This window comes from Microtus pennsylvanicus, chromosome 21, assembly GCF_037038515.1.
Source record: "Microtus pennsylvanicus isolate mMicPen1 chromosome 21, mMicPen1.hap1, whole genome shotgun sequence".
Lineage (NCBI taxonomy): Eukaryota > Metazoa > Chordata > Mammalia > Rodentia > Cricetidae > Microtus > Microtus pennsylvanicus.
In genome coordinates, this window is record NC_134599.1 from 15,614,390 (window position 1) to 15,628,077 (window position 13,688).

Below are 13,688 nucleotides of genomic sequence, written 5' to 3' on the forward strand. Positions count from 1 at the left end.
GTGCAGATCAAGCTGGCCTTGAACTCCTAAGGTGGCTGAAGCTGTCCTTGAACTTTAGATCCTCCAGCCCCCTGTCCTGACAGCTGAGGTTACAGGAATACACCACAGCTCCCCGTCTGTGACGTGCTGGAGACCAATCCCAGGGCTCCACGTGTTTTAGGCAAGCATCCTACCCACTAAGCTATGTCCCGAGCTCGGCATTCTTCCTTGTGTAAGGACAGAACCCCATGACCTAACCAGCACCCACACATACTACCGTGTAATACTGTTGTGCTGGAGATTAAGGTTCATAAACTTTGGGGGATGAATTCAGTCCACGGTGGTGGTGGGGTCTGAACTGTCCCATTTCAGCATTAGAAATGTGCACTTGGCCATCCCAATCAAACAACCCATCGATGAGAATAGAATATCCAAATTGTACCAGACACAGAGGGCAACGTGTCTGACAGGTTTTGTCTTCACCTTCTCAGAGAGTCAGTCCCATGCAGACGGGACAGCGCGACAGCTGTCTGACTTTCAGAGAACTATCACGGGGGCTCGTCACACCCAGCTGAAGCGGAACCCAGAAGTAAACTTGTTTTCACTCCCTGGAAGCCACAGTGGAAGCCACGAAGCCCAGCGTTCAGGAGCTGGACCAGTACCAACCTGGTAGAAGCATGTTTGAGGCGTGGGGAGTAGCCTCTCATCCCATGTTCTTGCCTGGCTGCTGCCGGTATGAAACCACCTGGGAGCGTCATGACAGAGTCTTCCCTGCTGTGTCCATCTCCTGGAGAGCAGGCTGAAGGACAGGACTGAGACCAAGTTGTCACAGAGAACATTCTCCAAGAGCCTGCCCCATGGCTGCTGCTACCTCGGCAGAGAGAACCAAGCCCAGCATGGCCTGAGCTACCTACCCCCTTAGAGGATGTTCAACATGCAAAGCCCTTCAAGACCAGCTCTCCAAGAGTCCTGGTGCCTTCTCTGCTGGCTGCGGGAACATTTGTAGAAATATTGGGGTGCTAGAAATGGCTCCTGCTCTTGCTAGCATGGGACCCACAACTCTGTCCATTGGTTCCACCCCACTCTTAGTCACTGCATCTTTGTAGATGCTGTATCCCTGTATTCTTTTCTTTGACTTTCCATCCTTCCTTGCTCTTTGTTTCTTTTTCTTCTCCTCCTCCTTCTTTTTTGTGGGGAAGAAACTCCTAGGCTGTCCTGAAACACACTGTATAGACCACGTTAGCACCAAAATTGAGGCAATCTTCTGCTTGCTCTTTCGGTTTGCCTGCCTTCCTTCTTTCATTTCTTCAAACAGAGCCTCACACTCTATAGCCCAGGCTGGCCTAAAGTTGAGGTGATCCTGTCTTAGCCTCCCAAGTGCCCCCTGTCTCTGTCTCTCTGTCTCTGCCTGTCTCTTTATCTGTCTCTGCCTGCCTGACTGTGTCTCTGTTTTTCTCTCTCTTTGTGTGTTTTCATGTGTGTGTATTCTCTATATATGTGTGTGTATGTGTGTTTTCTCTCTTTGTGTATTCTCTCTGTTTCTCTCTCTGTGTGTGTTCTCTCTGTGTTCTCTGTGTGTGTGTTGTCTCTCTGTGTGCATATGTAATTTCTCTCTCTCTGAGTGTTCTGTGTGTGTTCTCTCTCTATGTGTGTATATGTGATTTCTCTCTGTGTGTGTTCTCTCTCTCTCTATTGTATGTGTGCCCACATGCTCTGTGTGTTCTCTCCCTATGTGTGTATATGTGATCTCTCTCTCTCTCTGTTGTGCGCATGCCCACACACACTCTCTCTGTGTGTTCTGTGTGTATTCTCTGTGTGTGTGTGTGTATGTGATTTCTCTCTCTCTCTCTCTCTCTCTCTCTCTCTCTCTCTCTCTCTCTCTCTCTCTCTGAGTGTTCTCTCTCTCTGTTGGATGTGTGCCCGCACACTCTCTCTGTGTGTTTGTGTATACGTTACATATTTACTTCCAGCCAGACCAAGGACTCATGGCAATGAACACGTGCTGGTAAGGATGAATGGACTAAGGGTAAGCTGTGTGACTCAACAGGCCACACTACAGCTTCCACAACAAGATATTCTCTCTCTCTCTCTCTCTCTCTCTCTCTCTCTCTCTCTCTCTCTCTCTGAGTGTTCTCTCTCTCTGTTGGATGTGTGCCCACACGCTCGCTCTGTGTGTTTGTGTATATGTGATTTCTCTCTCTCTTTCTGTGAGTGTTCTCTCTCTCTGTTGGATGCGTGCCCGCACGCTCTCTCTGTGTGTTTGTGTATATACTGGGATCATACTCAAGGCCTCATGTCCTCTAAACAAACACTGTCACACTGCGCATCTCCTCAGCCTGTGACACTACTTTTCTTCTTTTTAAATTGATTTTATTGAGCTCTACATTTTTCTCTGCTCCTCTCCCTTTTTCTCCCCTCCCCTTCAACCCTCTCCCATGGTCCCCACACTCCCAATTTACTCAGGAGATCTTGTCCTTTTCTACTTCCCATGTAGATTAGATTCATGTAAGTCTCTCTTAGGGTCCTCATTGCTGTCTAGGTTCTCTGGGATTGCGAATTTATGCTGGTTTTTTTTTTTCTTTATGTCTAAAAACCACTTATGAGTGAGTACAAATGATACTTGTCTTTCTGAGTCTGGGTTACCTCACTCAATATGATGTTTTCTAGATCCATCCATTTGCCTACAAATTTCAAAATGTCTTTTTTTCTGCTGTGTAGTACTCCATTGTGTAAATGTACCATATTTTCCTTATCCATTCTTTGGTAGAGGGGCATTTAGTTGTTTCTAGGTTCTGGCTATGACAAACAATGCTGCTATGAACATAGTTGAGCACATGTCCTTGTGGTATGATTGAGCATCCTATGGATATATACCCAAAAGTGGTATTGCTGTGTCTTGAGGAAGGTTGTTTCCTAATTTTCTGAGAAATCGCCACACTGACATCCATAGGGGTTGTACCAGCTTGCATTCCCACCAGAAATGCAGAAGTGTTCCCTTTACCCCACAACCTTTCCAGCATAAGTTGTCATCACTGTTTTTGATCTTGGCCATTCTTACAGGTGTAAGACAGAATCTCAGAGTTGTTCTGATTTGCATTTCTCTGATAGCTAAGGATGTTGAGCATTTCCTTAAGTGTCCTTCAGCCATTTTAGATTCCTCTGTTGAGGGTTCTCTGTTTAGGTCTCTACCCCATTTTTTTTTATTGGATTATGTGATGTTTTGATGACCAATTTCTTTTTTTTTTCTTTTTATGTTTCATGTTTTTTTTTGTTTTTTTTAATTTATTTATTTATTAAAGATTTCTGTCTCTTCCCTGCCCCCACCTCCCATTTCCCTCCCCCTCCCCCAATTAAGTCCCCCCCCAGCCCGAAAAGCAATCAGGGTTCCCTGTCCTGTGGGAAGTCCAAGGAACCCCCACCTCCATCCAGGTCTAGTAAGTTGAGCATCCAAACTGCCTAGGCTCCAACAAAGCCAATGCGTGCAGTAGGATCAGAAACCCATTGCCATTGTTCTTGAGTTCTCAGTAGTCCTCATTGTCCGCTATGTTCAGTGAGTCCGGTTTTATCCCAGGCTTTTCCAGACCCAGGCCAGCTGGTCTTGGTGAGTTCCCAGTAGAACATCCCCATTGTCTCAGTGTGTGGGTGCACCCCTCGCGGTCCTGAGTTCCTTGCTCATGCTCTCTCTTCTTCTGCTCCCGATTTGGACCTTGAGATTTCAGTCCTATGCTCCAATGTGGGTCTCTGTCTCTGTCTCCTTTCATCGCTTGCTGAAGGTTAATATTCAGGAGGATGCCTATATGTTTTTCTTTGGGTTCTCCTTATTTAGCTTCTCTAGGATCACTAATTATAGGTTCAATGTCCTTGGTTTATGGCTAGAAACCAAATATGAGTGAGTACATCCCATGTTCCTCTTTTTGGGTCTGGCTTACCTCACTCAGGATAGTGTTTTCTATTTCCATCCATTTGCATGCAAAATTCAAGAAGTCCTTGTTTTTTATTGCTGAATAGTACTCTAATATGTATATATTCCATACTTTCTTCATCCATTCTTCCGTTGAAGGGCATCTAGGTTGTTTCCAGGTTCTGGCTATTACAAACAATGCTGCTATGAACATAGTTGAGCATATACTTTTGTTGTATGATAGGGCCTCTCTTGGGTATATTCCCAAGGGTGGTATTGCTGCATCCAGGGGTAGGTTGATCCCGAATTTCCTGAGAAACCACCACACTGCTTTCCAGAGTGGTTGCACAAGTTTGCATTCCCACCAGCAATGGGTGAGTGTACCCCTTTCTCCACAACCTCTCCATCAAAGTCTATCATTGGTGTATTTTATTTTAGCCATTCTGACAGGTGTAAGATGGTATCTTAAAGTTGTCTTGATTTGCATTTCCCTGATCGCTAAGGAAGTTGAGCATGACCTTAAGTGTCTTTTGGCCATTTGAAGTTCTTCTGTTGAGAATTCTCTGTTCAGCTCAGTGCCCCATTTTATAATTGGGTTAATTAGCCTTTTACGGTCTAGTTTCTTGAGTTCTTTATATATTTTGGAGATCAGACCTTTGTGAGTTGCGGGGTTGGTGAAAATCATCTCCCAGTCAGTGGGTTGCCTTTTTGTCTTAGTGACAGTGTCCTTTGCTTTACAGAAGCTTCTCAGTCTCAGGAGGTCCCATTTATTCAATGATGCCTTTAGTGTCTGTGCTACTGGGGTTATACGTAGGAAGTGGTCTCCTAGTCCATTCTGCTTTCTTCCAGTCCTTCTCAGGGTGAGGTGCAGGCAGAGTGAGAAGGAAGACCTCGCTGTTGCCTCCCTCCACCCAGCTGGATGTGCTCCAAGAGCCCATGGCTGAGGCTCCAATGGAGCTTTGGAAGGGCACAGTTAAGGATGACGGTGGCCATGGACTTATCCCTACAATAAGTTACTCTTTAGAAATTAAATTTAACTCATCTGCAGCTGGAAGCAGCAGCAGTGTCACTGCAGAGCCTGTGGGGAAGCAGTCAGACCCAGAGCTCGATCACATTTCACATGTAAGAAGTCTGGGAAAGACATGAAAATGTTCACTGGAAGTGTGTGTGTGTGTGTGTGTGTGTGTGTGTGTGTGTGTGTGTGTATCTGTGTGTGTGTGTGTGTGTGTGAGAAATGACTACCTGCACTAAGAATAGATCATTAGCATGCTGTGTGCTGGAGCTGCTATCATGACTAAATAAAACAGCATTGAGTGAAAACAGTTATAACAAATATATTTCTAAAATTTTCTATATCCTGGATGACTTAATCAAATCCACAAAGATCCTGCCTACTGCATCAGCATCAGTGTAGATTCTTGCAGTGAATTACACAAAACAAACTGAAAATTTTGTGATGCTTACAAACAAATTCATGCTTCCATCATTTGGTTTTCACGGTGTGGATGATCTGTGTCTAGTGAGTAAGTGGCATTTATTGGCATCCTTTTATTCCAGTTTTAAAACAACGATTTCATAGTCCCGCATTATCTATTTAACACTATAATTTTGTTGTATTTGTGTGTAGGAGAGAAAGAAACAGGAGAGCAGCTCAACATTAGTTCAAACTGATTTCAATCAAACTCGTAGAAACACCTGTCTTACCCTTGAAACTGCTGGATTCATAGGTGTCTGCCACCACACCTGACTTCACTTTCCATTTGAGTCTCCTGTATATTTATAATTTTATTTATAATATTAATAATTAATATTCCAGCATATAAAAATGAACTTATGACATTCATCAGCTAAACTTAAATTTACTTGGCATATTTTGAATATGTATACTTTAATAAAAATTGTATTTTGCAACTATTAAAAAACTTTGGGTATTTTGACTTTAAATAATTTGATACTAGTAATTCAAGAACTGAAAATATTTCTCACTGCTAATTAAAAGCTTATTCAATATTATACCAATAGCAGTGTAACAATGACAAACTTAGAAAACGTAAAATATTAAAAATTAATTCATTTTATTAAAACACTCAAACTCCTACTGAAAATTACTTAGTTTATATTTTGTTAAGATAACATTGAAATGATTTAAATAGTTTATTTTCTCTTTTAGAAAAATAAAATACAATGAGAAAGAAATAATTTAGTGAATAAGTGAAGTAGGATTCTAGATGCTTTTGAGATAACCAAAAAGATCTACTTCATTAAAAAATATTACAACAGGATAAACATATGTAAGAAAAATTTCAATCTAATTAATAGAATGTTAAGACCATCTTACATTTTACTAAGCCATAAAGAGAAACTCTCCTAAGAATTCCCAAGTATACACAAACTAAACAGAACAGAAAATTACTGATAAACACTAAATTAATTAAAATTGTTGCATAGTCCTGGTGAAGTTTCCTATAAATAATTGCACAAGTTTGAGAAAGGTAGAAAAATGAGAAAATATAAAATATAATTTATATATATATATATATATCTTAATATTATAAATGTACTCCTGCAGATTAATGAATGCATGTTCTTTGTGTTTCACCCTCTGAGCCATTTCAGCTGTTTTGTGAGAGGGTTGGAAATGTAACACAGCTGCAGTTATTTAGGAAGAATCATGTGTATAAAATTATGAGCTACTCTCAGAAGGATCCATAGTCAGATATGCTCATTTAAATACTTCATGTGGGGTCACTTTTTTACAGAGATATAAATGTACATTTACTGTACAAAGAGATAGATATCATTACATTTTCATTCAATACATAATATTCATGATCACCTTCACCCTATTAGCCTTCCCTGTCTAGGCGTTGTCCTCTTTCCAAAAGGCCACCTTCTACTATCACACACATTACAATCAGAGGTCACAGCAAGAGAAATCTATGTTCTTTTACAAATTATTACACTGATATTTTATGTCTGCAGGCATTTGTTGTGTTTTCTCTTGACATAATAAGGCTCAGAAATGAATTCTAAACAGAGAACTCTCTAATCATTTTATTACAGAAAAATCTGCTTCCTTCTCCTCACTATTAATGAAGAGTAAAAGACACACTCACCTGGCAGGACCTTTAATAAACATCCATTTAGAATGAGGCAATAAGGCATAGTTATAAAGAACAAGTGTCATCAGCTCATCTCTCTCTAGACCCATAATTACCATGTCACTGGTAAGATGAAGTTATAACCTTGAAGTTGTTAGAAAGTGAACTTTCCTAATTCCAGGACAACAATTGAGAAAGAACAGCTGAACACTGGCTTTCCCATGTGTGATCTCTTCTCCCAAGTACCTATCGGTCTGGTCTGTGTAGATTAGTTCATCCGGTCCTTCTGGACAAAACTAAAGTAAAAATTACATCACATTCAAAAGAAGTAGAAAAACATTTTGATTCCTCAAGGAATCCTATTTGCTTCCAAAATGTTTATTAATAACCTCCATATTTACTTGACAGTGGCTTCATGACCTCACCGAGAAATTAAAAATCTTTTGCTAAAATTAAAAAAATATTTGTAAATACACTTGGGAAAATTAATCTTTCTTACAGGAACACAGACATGAGTTGAGGTAATCAGCAGATAGTGAGCTGTGGATGTGGGTTGTAACTTAGTTGATAGAGTGTATGTGTAGACATTGTTGTTAAGGTGGGATACCATGGAGAAATCAAACCTTGAACTTCTATGCACATGTGAGGGAGAAGAATCCCAAGTCAATGGCGAACACAAGACCTTCAAGGAGATCTTAGAAGAAATCTGTCCAAAACTAAGGAAAGTTCACCCATACACATAGAAGAAGCACACAGAACATATTAAAGACAAGAACATAAGAAAATTCTAGAGCATCTCATATTTAAAACATTGAGGAGACAGAGCAATAAAGGTGCATTGAAAGTTCCAAGGGAAAAAGTGCAAATCACAAGTGAAGAACACTTTTCAGAGAACAGCTGATTTTTCAAAGAAAACTTTCAAAGCCTGAAGAACCTGGAGTCAGGTTCTTAGAACCCAAGTCCTAAATGACAACCAATTTAACAATATGACCAACAAAACTACTGTCGTGATTTAAGGAAAAGGAACAATTTTACAAACACAACCAATTTAACAATATGACCAACAAAGCTACTGTCATGATTTAAGGAAAAGGAACAATTTTACAAACATTTACAGCCTAAAAATAATTTATATGCAACAAACCAAACCTAAGGTAATACAGGAAGCTTTATTTTGCTGTAAATAGAGGGATAAGCTAAACATAGAGGCTTCGGAAGGAACATGAGCCATAATTATTAAACCATAAAGACCACTGAGAACACAATAATGAAAATCAATAACATGATGACCAGAACTAGCACACACATTTCAATAACAATTTAAGCGTGAATGGCCTCAATTCGCCACTTAAAAGACAGAGTGTGACCTAATGGATCAAGAAACCAAATCTATCTATCTGGTGCCTACAAGAAACAGATTTTAGTTATAAAGATAGGCACTACCTTAGAATAAAAGGAAAGACAAAAGTACTCCAATCAAGTAAAACTAGGAAGAAAGAAGATAGCACCATCCAAACATCTAAGATAATAGACTTGGAACAGAAACTGAGCAACAGAAATAAAGAGGGAAACTACATTTTGATCAAGGGATCAGTTAACCAAAAAGTCATTACTGCCCTAAACATATGCACACCAAACTCGGGGACAGAAAATTTCAAAAAAAAATATATCTCTGTTTTAAAAGACACAGATTAACCCTAATCCATTAATAGTAGGAGAATTCAATGCCCAACTTTCTACAAGAGACATGATATCTTGCAAGAAAAAATATACAGAGAAACATCAGAATTAATTCACATCACATATCAAATGGTCTTAAAAATGCCTATAAAAAAGTCCACTCAAACACTAAAGAATACACATTTACTTTGCATTATAAAGAAACTTTTCTAAAATAGACCACATATTGATATGTACAACAAATTATTACAAATGAAAGAGATTGAATGTCCTTGTAGCATAATTGAGTGTCCTTTGGGTCTATGCCCAAGAATGGTATTCCTGGGTCCTGAGGTATGTTGATTTCCAATTTTCTGAGAAACCACCATACTGACTTCCAGAGTGGTTGTACAAATTTGAAGTCCCATTAGTAATGGATGGATGTTTGCCTGACTACACATTTGCTCCAGCATAGTCTATCATTGGTGATTTTGATCTTAGCCATTCTGAGTGGTGTAAGATGGTATCTCAGAGTTGTTTTGGTTTGCATTTCTCTGATGGCTAAGGATTTTGTATTACAACCATTTGAGATTCTTCCGTTGAGAATTCACTATTCAGTTCTTTACCACATTTTTAAAAATTGGGTTATCTGGATTTTTGATGTCTAATTTCTTGAGTTTTTAAATATATTTTTAAGATTTGTTATCTGTGTCATGTGGGCATGGTGATGATCTTTTCCTATTCAGTGGTCTGTGTTTTTGTCTTTTTGACAGTGACAACAAGCTTTACAGAAGCTTCTCAACTTCAAGAGGTCCTTATTTTACTGTTGCTCTCAGTGTCTGTGCTACTGGTATTATATATAGGAAGGGGTCTCCTGTGCTCATGCATTGAAGGCTACTTTCCACTGCTCTTCTATCAGGCTTAGGGTGGTTGGATTTATATTATATTTAATCCATTTGGTCTTGACTTTTGTGCATGGGGATACATATTGATCTCTTTGCATTCTTCTACATGCTGACATCCAGTTATGGCAGCACTATTTGTTGAAGGTACTTTGTTCCATTGTATAATCTCAAAAATCAGATGTTCATAGATGTGTGGATTAATATTCAGGTCTTTTTTTTTGATTCGATTGGTCAACCTGTCTGTTTTTATGCTAATACTAAGCTGTCTCCATTACAATAACTCTATAATAGAGCTTGATGTCAAGGATAGTGATACCTACAGGATTGTTTTGGTTATACTGATTTTTTTGTTTTTCCATATGAAGTTGATTATTATTCTTGCACGTTCTGTGAAGAATTGTGTTGGGATTTTGATTCTTATTGCTTTGAATTTATACATTGCTTCTGGTAGGATTGTCATTTTTATTAGGTTGCTCTTACCTATCCAAGAGCATGGGAGATCTCATTTTCTGGTATCTTCTTCAGTTTCTTTCTTCAAAGACTTAGAGTTATTGTCAAACAGGTATTTCACTACTTTGGTTAGTGTTAACTCAAGATATTTTATGTTATTTATAGCTGTGGTGAAGGCTGATCTTTCTCTGATTCATTTCTCAGCTTCTTTATTATTTGTCTTTAGAAGGGTTACTGATTTTTATAGTTGATCTTCTCTCCTACCATATTACTGAAGGTGTTTATCAGCTGTAGCAGTTCCCTAGTAGAGTTTGGGGGGGGGGGGTCACTCATGTATATAATCGCATCATCTGCAAATAAGAGAAAGTTTGACTTCTTTCCAATTTGAATCCCCTTGAATCTACTTTTGTTGTCTTATTGCTCTAGTCAGAACGTGCAGCCTCCACTTTCCTTAGAGCTAAAATTGGTGTGGGGAGGTTTGCATCAGGTCCCTCACCTGCTGTAGTTGGCTAACAGAATGAGGAAGGGTCTTTCCTTCACTACATAGCCACATAGCAGGCTTGACCTGCTCTCCCATTCTCTTGCCCTCACCCATGCCCGAGCACATAAGTTCATCTCTGTTGTGCTGTCCAGAGGATGTGTAGGACTCTCTCTTTGGAGTGCTTCTTTAGGTGAGAGCCATGACCATTCTCCATAGTGTTGTAGCCAGTGAGAGGCAAGATCAATTCTGTACAGCCTTATCCTCTGAGCGTTGGTGGAATTAGGAGCCACAGACATCAACAGAAATAATGGATGTACAGATCAAAGACCCCAGACATGATCCCTGCAGGACAGGCACAGAGTAGAAGGTGGGGCTACTGGAGAGGACAGGGCCTAGTCAAAGTGTGGAGAGACAGGAAAGGCTAACAGGGTGAGGATAATCCAGATCATAACTGGATATTATGTATTGAATGAAAGTGTCATAAAATCCTTGTTTTACACTGAATGTACACTAGTACATATGTAAAAAATGACCCCAAGTGGAATATTTTAGCAATCTCATCTGACTGTGGATTTTTCTATATGTTCTCTAATAATTCTGAGAACATGGTTCCAGCTAGTAATTAATGCCCACTGTCTTAGTTTTCCATTCTTGTCACAAAACACCTGAAATAACGTAGAGGGTGAAAATCAGAGAACACACATTTATTTGTTTGCAGGTGTACATTGATAATAAAAAATGATACTTTGTTTTTCTCATTTTACTACTTTTCTTAAGTTAACTTACCATGCATTTATTTATATAAAACAAAATCCAGAAATATACAACAAATATTAACTAATTTAGTGTTTAACAGTAATTTTCTGTTCTGTTAATGTGTATTTACTTAGAAATTCTAAGAAGAGTCTCAGCTTACGTCCTACTAAAACATAGGATGGTCTTAACATTGTATAAATAACTTTAAAATTTTTGCATATATTTGTTTATACTATTGCGGTGATTTCTAATTCTAAAGAGTGATATTGCTGGATCATGAGGTAGGATGACTCCCAGTTTCCTGAGAAACCGCCATACTGATTTCCACGGTGGTTGCACAAGTTTGCATTCCCACCAGCAATGGTGTTTCCCTTACTCCACATCTTCTCTAGCATTGGTTATCTTTGGTGTTTTTGATTTTAGCCCTTCTGACAGGTGTAAGGTGGTATCGAAAAGTTGTTTTGATTTAAATTTCCCTGATCGCTAAGGAAGTTAAACATGACCTTAAGTATCTTTTGGCCATTTGAACGTTTTCTGTTGAGAATTCTCTGTTCAGTACAGTACACATTTTTTAATTGGGTTATTTAGAATTTTAATGTCTAGTTTCTTGAGTTCTTTATGTATTTTGGAGATCAGGCCTTTGTCTGATGTGGGGTTGGTGAAGATCTTCTCCCATTCAGCAGGTTGCTTTTTGTCTTAATGACAGTGTCCTTTGCTTTACAGAAGCTTCTCGGTTTCAGGAGTTCCCATTTATTCATTGTTGCTCTTATTGTCTGTGGTACTGGGGTTATACATAGGAAGTGGTCTCCTGTGCCCATCTGTTGCAGTCTACTTCCAAATTTCTCTTTTATCAGGTTCAGTCTGGTCAAATTTATATTGAGGTCTTTAATCCATTTGGACTTTTATTTTGTGCATGGTGATAGATAGGGATTATTTTCATTGTTCTACAGGTTGACATCCAGTTATGCTAGCACCATTTGGTAAAAAATGCTTTCTTTCTTTTATTATATAATTTTAAGTCCTTTGATGAAAATCATATGTTCATAGGTTTGAGGGTTAATATCAGGGTCTTTGATTTGATTCCATTGGTCAATGTCTCTGCTTTTATGTCAAAACCAAGCTGTTTTTATTACTGTAGCTCTCTGATAGAGTTTGAAATCAGGGAAGGTAATGCCTCCAGAAGTACCTTTATTGTATAGGATTATTTTGGCCATTCTGGGTTTTTTGTTTTTCCATATAAAGTTGATTATTGTTCTCCCAAGGTCTGTGAAGAATTTTGTTGGGATTTTGATGTGGATTGCATTAAATCTATAGATTGCCTTTGGTAGAATTGCCATTTTTACTATATTGATCCTCCCAATCCAAGAGCATGGGAGATCCTTCCATTTTCTGATATCCTCTTCACTTTCTTTCTTCAAAGACTTAAAGTTCTGGTCAAATAGGGCTATTGATTTTTTTCAGTTGATATTGTATCCTGCCACATCACTGAAGGTATTTATTAGTTTTAGGAGTTCTTTGTTAGAGGTTTTGGCATCACTTATGTACACTATCATATCATCTGCAAATAACGAAAGTTTGACTTCTTCCTCTCCAATTAGAATCCTTTTGATCTCCTTTATGTTGTCTTATTGCTATTGCTAAACTTCAAGCACTATATTGAAGAAATATGAAGAGAGTGGACAGCCTTGTCTTGTTCTTGATTTTAATGGAACGGCTTTGAGTTTCTCTCCTTTTGATTTGATATTATCTGTTGGCTTACTGTATAGTGCTTTTATTATATTTAGATATGATCCTTGTATCTCTAATCTCTCCAAGACCTTTATCATAAAGGGGTTTTGAATTTTGTCTAATGCTTTTCAGCATCTAATGAAATGATCATATGTTTTTTTTCTCTCAGTTTATTCATATGGTGGTTTTTATAGATTTTCATATGTTGAACCAGCCCTGCATCTCTGGAATGAAGCCTACTTGACTAGAATGGATAATTTTTTATTGTGTTTTTGCATTCGGCTTGCCAGTATTTTATTGAGAATATTTGTATCGAAGTTCATGAGTGAAATGGGCTGTAATTCTCTTTCTTGGTTGAGTCTTTGTGTGGTTTTGGTATCAGGGTAACTGTAGCTTCATAAAACGAGTTTGGCAATGACTTTTCTGTTTCCATTGTGTGAAACACATCAAGGAGTATAGGTATTAGCTCTTCTTGGAAGTTATGGTACGATTGTATTAAAATCATCTGGTCCTGGGCTTTTTTGGTCGGGAGGTTTTTTTTTTATGACAGCTCTTATTTCCTTGTGATTTATGGTTATATTTAAATTGTGCACCTGGTCTTGATTTAATTTTGGTATATGTACTTATTGAAAAAATGTCTATTTCTTTTACATTTTCCAATTTCGTGTCATACAGGCTTTTGTAGTAAGACCTAATGATACTTTGTATTTCTTCTGTGTCTGTTGTTA